Raw genomic sequence first — 10,494 nt, forward strand, 5'->3', positions numbered from 1 at the left:
CTGCAGTGTCAGCACGGGGAAAGGATCCAGATGTTGCACGGAAGAGCCCCTTGTTCTGCAGATGAGTAAACGGAGCCTCAGATCTGTAGATTTGTTCATTTGTGCATTCATTCATTTCACATAGAGGGGACTATCAAGACAGAAAGTCTCCATGCTTATGAAGCTTACATTCTAGTGGGAGGAGACAGTAAATGAGTAGACAAATATATAAACAAGAATCGTGTCACATACTAACACAGTGCTATGGTGAGCGAGAACACAGGGGAGGGTAATGGAGGGGGGCTGGAAATGGGGGGGTACACTGGATGGGGGAACTAGGTGTGGCCTCCCTGTAGAGGAGGCATAGGATATAAAAGTGGACCTGAATGACCAGAGGGAGAGAGTCGTACCAAACTCAGGAGCAAGAGTGTTCTAGAACACTGCCTTTCGGGTGTTTGCTCTCATTGGTCTTTTTTGCAGGAAGGGGGGACATGACTTTTATTTTGACATAATTTCAGATGTACAGGAAAATTCCAAGCATAGTACAAGGAACTTTCATCACTAATTGTTTATGTTTTGCCTCATTCTCTGTCCTCCCTCTCTAAATATACAATATACACATCACACACACACGCACACACACACACATTTTCACAGAAACATTTGAGAGTGCACAGTGCGAACATACTGCCCTTTCACTCTATACTTCAGTGTGTGCTTCCTAAGAATAAGAACATTAGCTTACATAACCACAGTCCATATCTAATCTACAGCGCATGGTTAAATGCTATCAATTGCTCCAACAATAACCTTTTTAAATTGCACATATTTTTCCAGGCTAACGGTCACATATTACACTGAGACCTCATGTTTCTTTAGTTTTCTTTAGTCTGGAACAGTTCCTTAGCCATTCTTTGTCTTTCTTGACCCTGACATTTTTAAAAGAGTGCAGGCCAGTTATTCTGTGGGACGTCCTTTCATTTGGGTTTGCTGATATTTCCTGAGGACTAGATTCAAGTGACACCTTTGTGGCAGGAACACCACAGAAGTGACGCTGTGTCCCCCTCAGTGCATCACAGCAGGAGGCACGTGGTGCTGTTTGTCCCTATGTTGGGGACATTAACGTCGGTTAATTGGTTTAGGTGGTCTCCTCCAGGTTTCTCCATGAAAAAATTGCCTTTTCTCCCTTTTTAATGAATGAGTAATTTGTGGGGAGGCACTTTTAGAATATAAGTGCTCTGATCCTCAATAATTGTAGCATACTCTATCTTCTACAACTTATTAGTTGCCATTGTACTATAAGGAAGAGCTTTTCCTTCTCCCCCATTTACTTTATTATGTATTTATGTATTTATATTTATTTTTTTGACACAGTATCTTGCTCTGTCATCCAAGTTGGAGGGCAGTGGTGCAATCACAGTACCCTGCAGCCTTGACCTCCTGGACTCAAGAGATCCTCCCACCCAGCCTCCTGAGTAGCTGGGACTACAAGCGTACCACCACGCCCAGCTAATTTTTTGATTTTTTGTGGAGACAGTATTACACTATGTTGCCCAGGCTGGTCTCAAACTCCTGGGCTCAAGCGATCCTCCAGCCTCAGCCTCCCAAAGTACTGGGATTTCAGGCATGAGCCACCATGGCTGACCCTACCCATTTATTTATATAATCATATAATTCTTTACATAACTATGAACTCATGGCTTTTTATTTTATTCACTAGGTTATAATCCACTGCTATCAGACCACCTCAGATTTGACCAATGAGAGCCCTTCAGACTGGGTTCTGTGTCTTTGTGACATAGCCCCACCATTCTTCAGTCATTTCCTTGCCTTCTGGCACAATAAGATGTTTTGGGCTCCTCTGGTACTTTCCCTGCCCCAGCCCTGGAATCAGCCCTTTCTCCAATAAGCCTGGTTCTTTTGGTGTTAAAAGATATTTAGAATTCAAGATCTGGGTGCTGGGTGGGTTCCTGCCGCCAGGTGTGTTACCACTTCCAGGATCTCTCTGGGGACAGAGCTAGAAAGCTCCTTGAACTCTGATGTGCATATGAGTGACTAGGAATATTGGTGAACTGCAGATCCTCATTCACTGGGTCAGATCTGCCCGTGGGGGTGCACTGGAGAAGACTCTGCCTGTCTCACAAGCTTCCAGGGCATGCAGATGATACTGGTCCACAAGGCTCATCTTGAGCACCAAGTATGTAGGACAATGGTTCTCAAAAGTTGGTGTGCTTGGGAGTCACAAGGAGAGCTTGGTAAAATACATATTCCTGGGCCCTACTCCTAAAGTTTCCAGTTCAATAACCTTGGGCTAGGACCTGAGAATCTGCATTTCTAACAAGTTCCCAGGTGATCCTGGTCTTGCTGAGCTGAGACTACACCTTGGGAACCACAAGATCTAGGACACTGGTTCTTAAAAGTGACTACACATTGGAATTCTTGGGGAGGTTTTGTTTCTGTTTTTGTTTTAAAAATGGATCTTTAAGGCTCCAGAGATAATTTAACTTGTGTAAGATGTGGCCTGGGCTTTGAGAGTTTTATGACCTCCATGAGTTGTTCTGTTGCTCAACATGATTGGAAAAGATTGTTCTAGGAAGAGGTAGGAGCAAATGCAAAGGCCTTTAGGAAGAAATTAGCTCGATATTTTCAAGGAATGGCAAGGAGGCCAGAGTGGCTGGACAGGAGTTGAGGCCAGAGAGGCCAGGGCAGATTGGATCAGGAGGCGGAGAGGTGGGTCAGGATTGTGGGTGTTACTCTGGTGAGATAGGCAGCCACCAAGGGCGTTACACAGGGTGATGTGATCTGAAGGCCTTCACCAGGGCCTTCATCCAGCAGTTTCAAGGCCAGCTCTCCTCCTGTCAGTCAAGCACTTTCTACCCAAAGCAGTTTGGCTTGTGATGAGTAAAGGATGAAATAGCTTCACAGCCTTCTCTAAGTGCTCCCCATACTTTAAATCTTGCCCGTGGATTTTGTTCAGAGTTACTGTCCAAGGCTTTGAAATCCCTGAAGGGTAAGTTTAGGCACAGTAATAAAGTATTACATCATGGGAGAAGGACTTGTGGATGAGGGACATTCAGGAGGGCTTTGCTTTAAGAAAACTTCATATATGTTGCACAACTGTGAATATACTTAACAGTACTGAACTGCACACTTATAAAATGGTTAAGATGGTAAATTTTATGTTATGCATTTTTTACTATAATCAAAAATAAAAATTAAAAAATATATAGTCACAATACTTTTACAAATATCTACTATACTAACACGAAAGTGACAGAAAAAAATATGCTGATAGTATAAAGAAGCTAAAATGTAAGTTGATCAAATGATGCACATCATTTACATGTTGAACAATTCTCAAAGATGTCAAGGGGCAGCAATGATCCTTCAAGGAAAAGTAACTTAGACCAAGAGAATTTTAAAGCTTCAGTAAAGGCTGATGATATTCATCATGTATATGAAGACAAGCCTGCCAGCACTGTATTCTCCAATTTGTTCATTTTTCCTTGTTCTTCAGGAAAGTCAGCATGGGTATTTCATTACCTTATGGAAAACTATGTCATACCATTAAGAATAATAGGCCGGGTGCGGTGGCTCAGGCCTGTAATCCCAGCACTTTGGGAGGCCGAGACGGGTGGATCACGAGGTCAGGAGATCGAGACCATCCTGGCTAACACGGTGAAACCCCGTCTCTACTAAAAAAAATACAAAAACTAGCCGGGTGCGGTGGCGGGCGCCTGTAGTCCCAGCTACACGGGAGGCTGAGGCAGGAGAATGGCGTGAACCCGGGAGGCGGAGCTTGCAGCGAGTGGAGATCGCGCCACTGCACTCCAGCCTGGGCGACAGAGCGAGACTCTGTCTCAAAATAAATAAATAAATAAATAAAAGAATAATAAAGAATTTGGCAGGGCACGGTGGCTTATGCCTGTAATCCCAGCACTTTGGGAGGCTGAGGCAGGTGGATCACCTGAGGTCAGGAGTTCGAGACCAGCCTGGCCAACATGGAGAAACCCCATCTCTACTAAAAATACAAAAATTGCCAGGCGCGGTAGCTCATACCTGTAATCCCAGCACTTTGGGAGGCTGTGGAGGGTGGATCACGAGGTCAGGAGTTTGAGACCAGCCTGGCCAGCATGGTGAAACCCTGTTTCTACTAAAAAAAAAAAAAAAAAAAAAAAAAAAAAAATTAGCCAGGCATGGTGGCACACGCCTGTAGTCCCAGCTACTTGGGAGGCTGGGGCAGGAGAATTATTTGAACCTGCCAGGCGGAGGTTGAAGTGAGCCGAGATTGTGCCACTGCACTCCAGCCTGGGTGACAGAGGGAGACTATGTCTCAAAAAAAAAAAAAAAAAAAAAAAAAAAAAAAAAAAAAAAAAATTAGCCGGGCATGGTGGCAGGCGCCTGTAATCCCAGCTACTCGGAAGCTGAGGCAGGATAATTGCTTGAACCCGGGAGGCGGAGGTTGCAGCAGTGAGCTGAGATTGCACCACTGCACTCCAGCCTGGGGGATATGAGGGAGACTTCGTCTCAAAAAAATAAAATAAAAATAAATAAATAAAATAAAGAATTTAAGCCAAGCCTGAAAAAAAGAAAGAATGTATAAAACTACGAGCTTGGGAAATGGAAAAAGTTGGAGACAACTATTCACTTTAACAAAATAATTCTTTCTGTGAGGCTTTGCGCCTGGTTTCACCTATGAAATAGTGTCCTTCTAGAGCACAAAAAGCACTCGACACACAGTGTTGCAGAAACATGACAAGCCTAGAAGAGGCCGGCTAGAGGCCTTCTGCAATGCCAGGTCCAACAGTGTGATAATAACTTGGAGATTTTGCTTATCTGCTTTATCTTCCGAAGGGCATTGCACAATATCAGTGTGCTTGGATTGGACAGGATTCCAGTGACACAGTTCATGTTCTATTTTGATTCTGGCAGTTGGTAACCTTTCTTCTAGGAAAGGGGAAATAAAACACCCCACTGGTGATATTCCGTTGTTCTGAGCATGTGGTAAGGCTGCTGGGGGCAACTGACCAGAGGCAGGTGTGGTCCCTGGGTCATTTTTAGCCACACTCCCAGGCCCTGATATCTGGCGGGGAGGTCTGCAACCAGCTCTGTCAACCTGCCATGAGGATGACCTGCCCTTTCCCTTGGTTATTCAAGTCCCGGGCTTTTCCTAAGCAGAAGCTGACAGTGATGTCATTATCTCGTGATGTTGTTGGGGTGACCTTGTTCATGGAGCTGGTTTCATCCATTTCTCTTCTACCTTGAAGCTGAACTGAGAAAGACATTGCTGAGAACCACAGAGTGGGAGGGCAGAGGACCCTGCAAAGGGGAAGCTCCCCTGTCCCCTCATCTGATTCCCAGACCCTTATCATGACCAGCTGTTAGCCAACCCAGTTTCTAGCAGAACTCAGCCTGGAAAAGTCATACAGGAAAAACAATGCAAGGAGAGATGGAAGAAAACTTTTTTTAAAAATGTAGTAGACTCAGCAAGGCAGAAACTATGGATTCATGAATAATAGATTGGATCCTTGTTATAAAGACAGATAAATATTTATGGGTGGTCTTTTCAGAAAGGCATTCAGGAGGAGACAAGAAGCATCTTATTTAGAGCTGCTGGCCCAATTCCCAATTAAGGGAATCAAAGATGCCCTGAGCTCCGACTCCACGGCAGGACCTGAGCTCCATCCTTGATGGACATCTTTTCATCCTCAGCCCTTCTTCCTGAGGGGCACTGTCACCATCCCCATTTACAGAGGAGGAAACTAAGGGTCAGAGAGGTGGAGTCTGTTATTCAGTTGGGAAGCAGCAGTGCTAACGTTCACACGCATGGCTTTTTCACTCCGAATCTGTTCGCTTTTCCTAGCACACACCAATGTCGGCTTTCAGATACTGCTACCAAGAGTTTTTTAAGAACTCCAAACCTAGGCTCTTTTAATCAATAACAGTGATTGAGCCCTTTTCCTGAAACTCACATTGTTCAAGCTCAAAGGACACTGTATAGATGAGGACTCCAAGGCTATGAGCAGGAAAAGGGATCTGCTCAACAGGATGGCAGAATCTGGCCTCAGGCCCCAAAGAAAGCTCTGTCCACCCATCATTCAGCCACGTGCACAGAGCCAGCGCAGCAAAACCCACCACACCTGGAGTGCGGCTTTGTTGGTGATCTCAGTTCAGCAGGATATGGGCACCACAAGAATGGTATTTTCCCTTACAACTTTCTCCCTGGGGCCTACATATTATGTAGCTATTGTAGGGTTGGAGTTCCACAAATGATCTGAGAGCTTGCTGGCCAGTATTAGTTCATGTTGATTGCAAAGCGAGGACTGAAGTGGAAAAGCAAAAGAGCACAGCACCACCTGGTGTTGCCAACTAAGACATGCAGGTTTAGGAGTAAAAACAACTCCCTGCATTTCCCTTCGTGTGAGGAATGGAAGCCCAGAATGGGTGAAGAGCTTGCCAAAGTCACAGAGCACACGGTGATGGAGCTGAGTCTTGCAGGTGTGATTTCCAACTCTGCGCTCCTCCCACGAGGCCTGGCCAACGGGAGGGAAGCACAGTCTTTCCCCTCCTGAATACCAGCTCACGCAGGGTCTCCATAGCACCTGCGAACTCAGAAGGAAGAACCTTTCCTTCGAAAAGGGAAAGGATGGTGAAATGCTGGCCTGTGATCAGAAGAAGGGAACCATGTAGCTGCAGGAGTGGCACACTGCACAGCTCCAGAGGCTACAGTATGAGCAGCACCACTGGAGCTGGGGCACACAGTGGCCCTTATTTAGGCTTTAGAACTAGATTAGCCTGGACTTACGGTGGCCTCAGGCAAGTCTATTTCACTCTTGGGCTCTTCATCCCCTTCTGTGAAATGAAGGTGCTGAATGACACCTGGACTTCCCAGGTCTCAGACTTTTGGCTCACTCTTCCCATGCCAACTGGCCTACTTGCCGACCCTCCACCAGGAAAAGCCTCATCTCAGAGCCTCTGCATAGCCTCCAGTTTCTGGAAGAATGCTGTTTTGCCAAATCCCCTCGGGGCCTGTTCCCTCCTGCTGTTCAGATGTCCGCTCAAATGTTCTCTGCTGAGACAGACCTCTGTCTGAGCCCCATTCCCCCTCACACGCCCCCCCCTCCCCCCGACAACACCATGTCACCTCACATCTCCTCACCCACTTCAGGTCCTTCCCAGCTCTTAGCATCGTGCACATAGTTGGTCTTGCTCAGGCCTCTGTGGACAGATCCTGGCACAGAGCAGACATCTGAAAATAACTTTCAATGGAACAAATCAAGTTATTTCAAATTCATCATTCTCCTGAAAACTATCTGGGAAGGAAAAGCGCAGGCACATTTGGAATAAGCTGAAGGAGTGGCATTCCCAGTGCCCCTTCCACCTCTGTGCCTGTGACCCTGGTGTCAGTGATTTGGCAGTAACATCCCAGCACCACCCTAGCCTGCTCCTAGGGCCACTTTCCAGCCCTTACAACTGACCTTAGGACAGAAGCTATTTGCCTAGCTGGTACGTGACACAGCAGGGACCCACAGCCAGGTTTCTCTGACCCCGCTGCAGTGCTAGACCCTGTATGGTCAGTTCTGCACCTCACTAAGGGTCACTCTGGGGCTTGTGTCAACACTTGAGCCCAGATCCCTGCAGCACTGCAGATGGGTGGGATGAACACCAAGGAAACATTCCTCCAGAGTAATCAATATCAGAAACTGCAATGGGGCATGCTGCCTCCACACCCAGGATATTTCTAGAAGCAGCCAAGAAAATAAGAACCTACATGCTCTGGTTTATTAAAATTGGGCAATGAATCTAAAGGAATTTAAAGCATTTGGCCTTATCTTCCTTGTTTCTTCGTATTAGTTTTCCATGTAAATTAATAACTAGTTAGGTATCTGGAGTTGGCAAATACTGATATTTTCAGGTAAACGGTAATGGGGAGGATGGCCACAAGGGTAAAAAAAAGGGAGAACATTGTCCACTTGTGGGAAGGAAACCACAAGTGTCTGGAAAACAACGTGCAAAGTTCACCTTCTTTCAAACTCCCATTTGAACCTTCCATCCACAGTGCTGATCACAAAGCCCTGTTGCACTAGTCTTCTTGTCATTTAAATATTCATTCAACATTTATTGAAGACAAATTCTTGGCCAGGCCCTGTGCCAGGGGTTGTGAATATGGTCTCTGCCTGTAAGCAGCAATTTGTCTCATGGAGCTTAGTGTTCTTCAGTCCACTCTGTTCAAGTACCCTGCCCTCCCCAGAAGCTCTGAGGACCCCGATACCTACCCCCAGCTTAACAGCCCTCTTGTGTTGCCGATCTCCTACCTAGACCCCTCGAGAGGACTCAGGCCCAGTCAGCCAACAAATCTGAGCTCCACCCATACTAATCCCCACACAGGTTGCTCCAGAACCTCCTGGATTCCAGAGCAATAGCTTAAAGTCAGTGTCAGTCTGAGGTGTGTTCTAAGAAATTTGTTACTAATAGCAAAGTACCAAAGTGATTTATTTTTCTGTAAGTTGGGGCAGACTAAAAGTTTTCCTGTGTAATAGGCATTGTGTCCAGCTCCATTCCCCCTTCCCTCTGGTTTCCTGTGGAGAACGACCCCTCCCTCTACACTCAGACCACACAGCTCAGGTGGGAATAACCTTGCCCTTAGTTCCAAGAATGGGCGTGTGACTAAGGCCTGACCAATCAGAGTCCCACATTCTCAGAGCCGTAAAAACCAGCCCACAGATGGGCACAGGGACCAAGCAAGGAGGATGAGACCACTGCACCTGGAGGGCAAGTAGGCTGGAAGTCTGCATCCGCTACAGGGAGGAGCTTGCCCATGAATGAAATCCACGTACTTAAGCAGAGCTGAGTGACAGAGAAACATCAATTGTGCTTCTTGATCTAGCCAGGATGACTCCTGGAACTTTTATTAGTTTTCTACATTGAACACAGCTGAGCATTACTCACACCTGACATCTGTTCAAACAATGGAACATTCCTCGCCTCCTGGCAGCAGGCTAAAAGCAATATGGGCAATAGCTAAGTATTATTTGAGACAGGGTCTTGTCATGTTGCCCAGCCTGATCTCCAACTCCTGGGCTCAAGTAATCCTCCTGCCTCAGTCTCCTTAGTGGTTGAGTTTACAGGTGTGCCTCACCGCACCCAGTTTAACTAAGTAATATATATAAAATTAAATAAAAGGGTGTGTGAAACCACTTTCTGCCTCTTAGTGTGTAGAGGGATAGTAGTCTAGTTTGGGCAAATCTTCAAAAATCACATTTGAAATTTGAAAATCGTCCATTTGTAGCTAACGATTAAGTTTAACTTGGGATACTCAAGTTACTTTTCATTTTGGGTACATTTCATCTCAAAGATGTAGTCCCATATTTTGTCCATTTTTCTTTGTGGGAGGCAATGGCAATTCATATCAGCTTCTTTCATAAAACAACCAAGACAGGGATCCAGGCATGACACCTGCTGGAGAGGCTCCCCTTAGGCTAATCTGACACCTCATTGCAGAAACCACCAGTCACCAGCTCCAGTGACCACCGGCCATCCAACTGGCTGGAGCCGAGTGCTCTGCAGACTCAGAAGCCTAAGGCATGGCTCCCAGGGGCCCTCACAGCATAATCCCTCAGTGGACAGCACCCCTGCAGAGGAAACCTCAATGTGGACCATGGCAGGGCCCTGCTTGAGCTGTCTCTTGTTGTGGATTGAGACCCAGCTCCAAAAGGACTCACACACTGCCTCCCCTCCCTCCATTTCCTAACACACAGGTGGCTATTCTGCAGTTAACCTTTTATTGTCCCTCCTCCTGTATCTTAGCAGCTAGGAAATGAAGTGGGTTGGTATGTTTTAGTTGTATGTGCATGTGAGAGTAACAATGTCAGATATTAAGGTTCATGGGTTTTAGAAATGTGTACAATCAAGTCCTCACAGCCAAAAGTTTTAGTGTAAACTATCAGTTCCCAGAGAAAAAGGAGAAATATAACTAAGAATGAAGAGAAGAAAGTGTCCAGAAATTCAGTGTGACGATCAGAAACCACTAAAAATGAATGTAGTGCTGGGGAGAACTGCAGACTGGCAGAGCGAGGCCAGATGGCCTGTCACACCACACTGTAGTGAACACTAGGAGTCAACAGACTGCCCAGAGCCAAGGCCTTGGCACCACACCCACACCACAGGTTCACACAGGTAGGAGGCAGGCAGGTTCAATCTTGCTGCCATGCACTAATAACCACAGGTGGCTTGAGGTCTTTGAGGTTGTTTCTTCTAACATTCTGCAGGAGGGAGTTCATTTTTCAATAGTGAACGGGCTGCTGTAAACAGGTTACCTCCTGGGACCACTACAGTTTAAGGACAAAGGGTGGGGATGGCACAAGTGAAGGGAGGGCATCTCTCCTGCCTCCTCACCTAAGATGAAACCTCCATCAGCTCACCCACACTTGTTTTTCTCTTCTCCATGAACTTGCAGGGGCATGTACCATTAGTAAGGAAAATAAAACCTTTTAAATATGTCTACTGAAAGCATCT

The sequence above is a fragment of the Rhinopithecus roxellana genome, chromosome 1, assembly GCF_007565055.1.
Source record: "Rhinopithecus roxellana isolate Shanxi Qingling chromosome 1, ASM756505v1, whole genome shotgun sequence".
Taxonomy (NCBI): Eukaryota; Metazoa; Chordata; class Mammalia; order Primates; family Cercopithecidae; genus Rhinopithecus; species Rhinopithecus roxellana.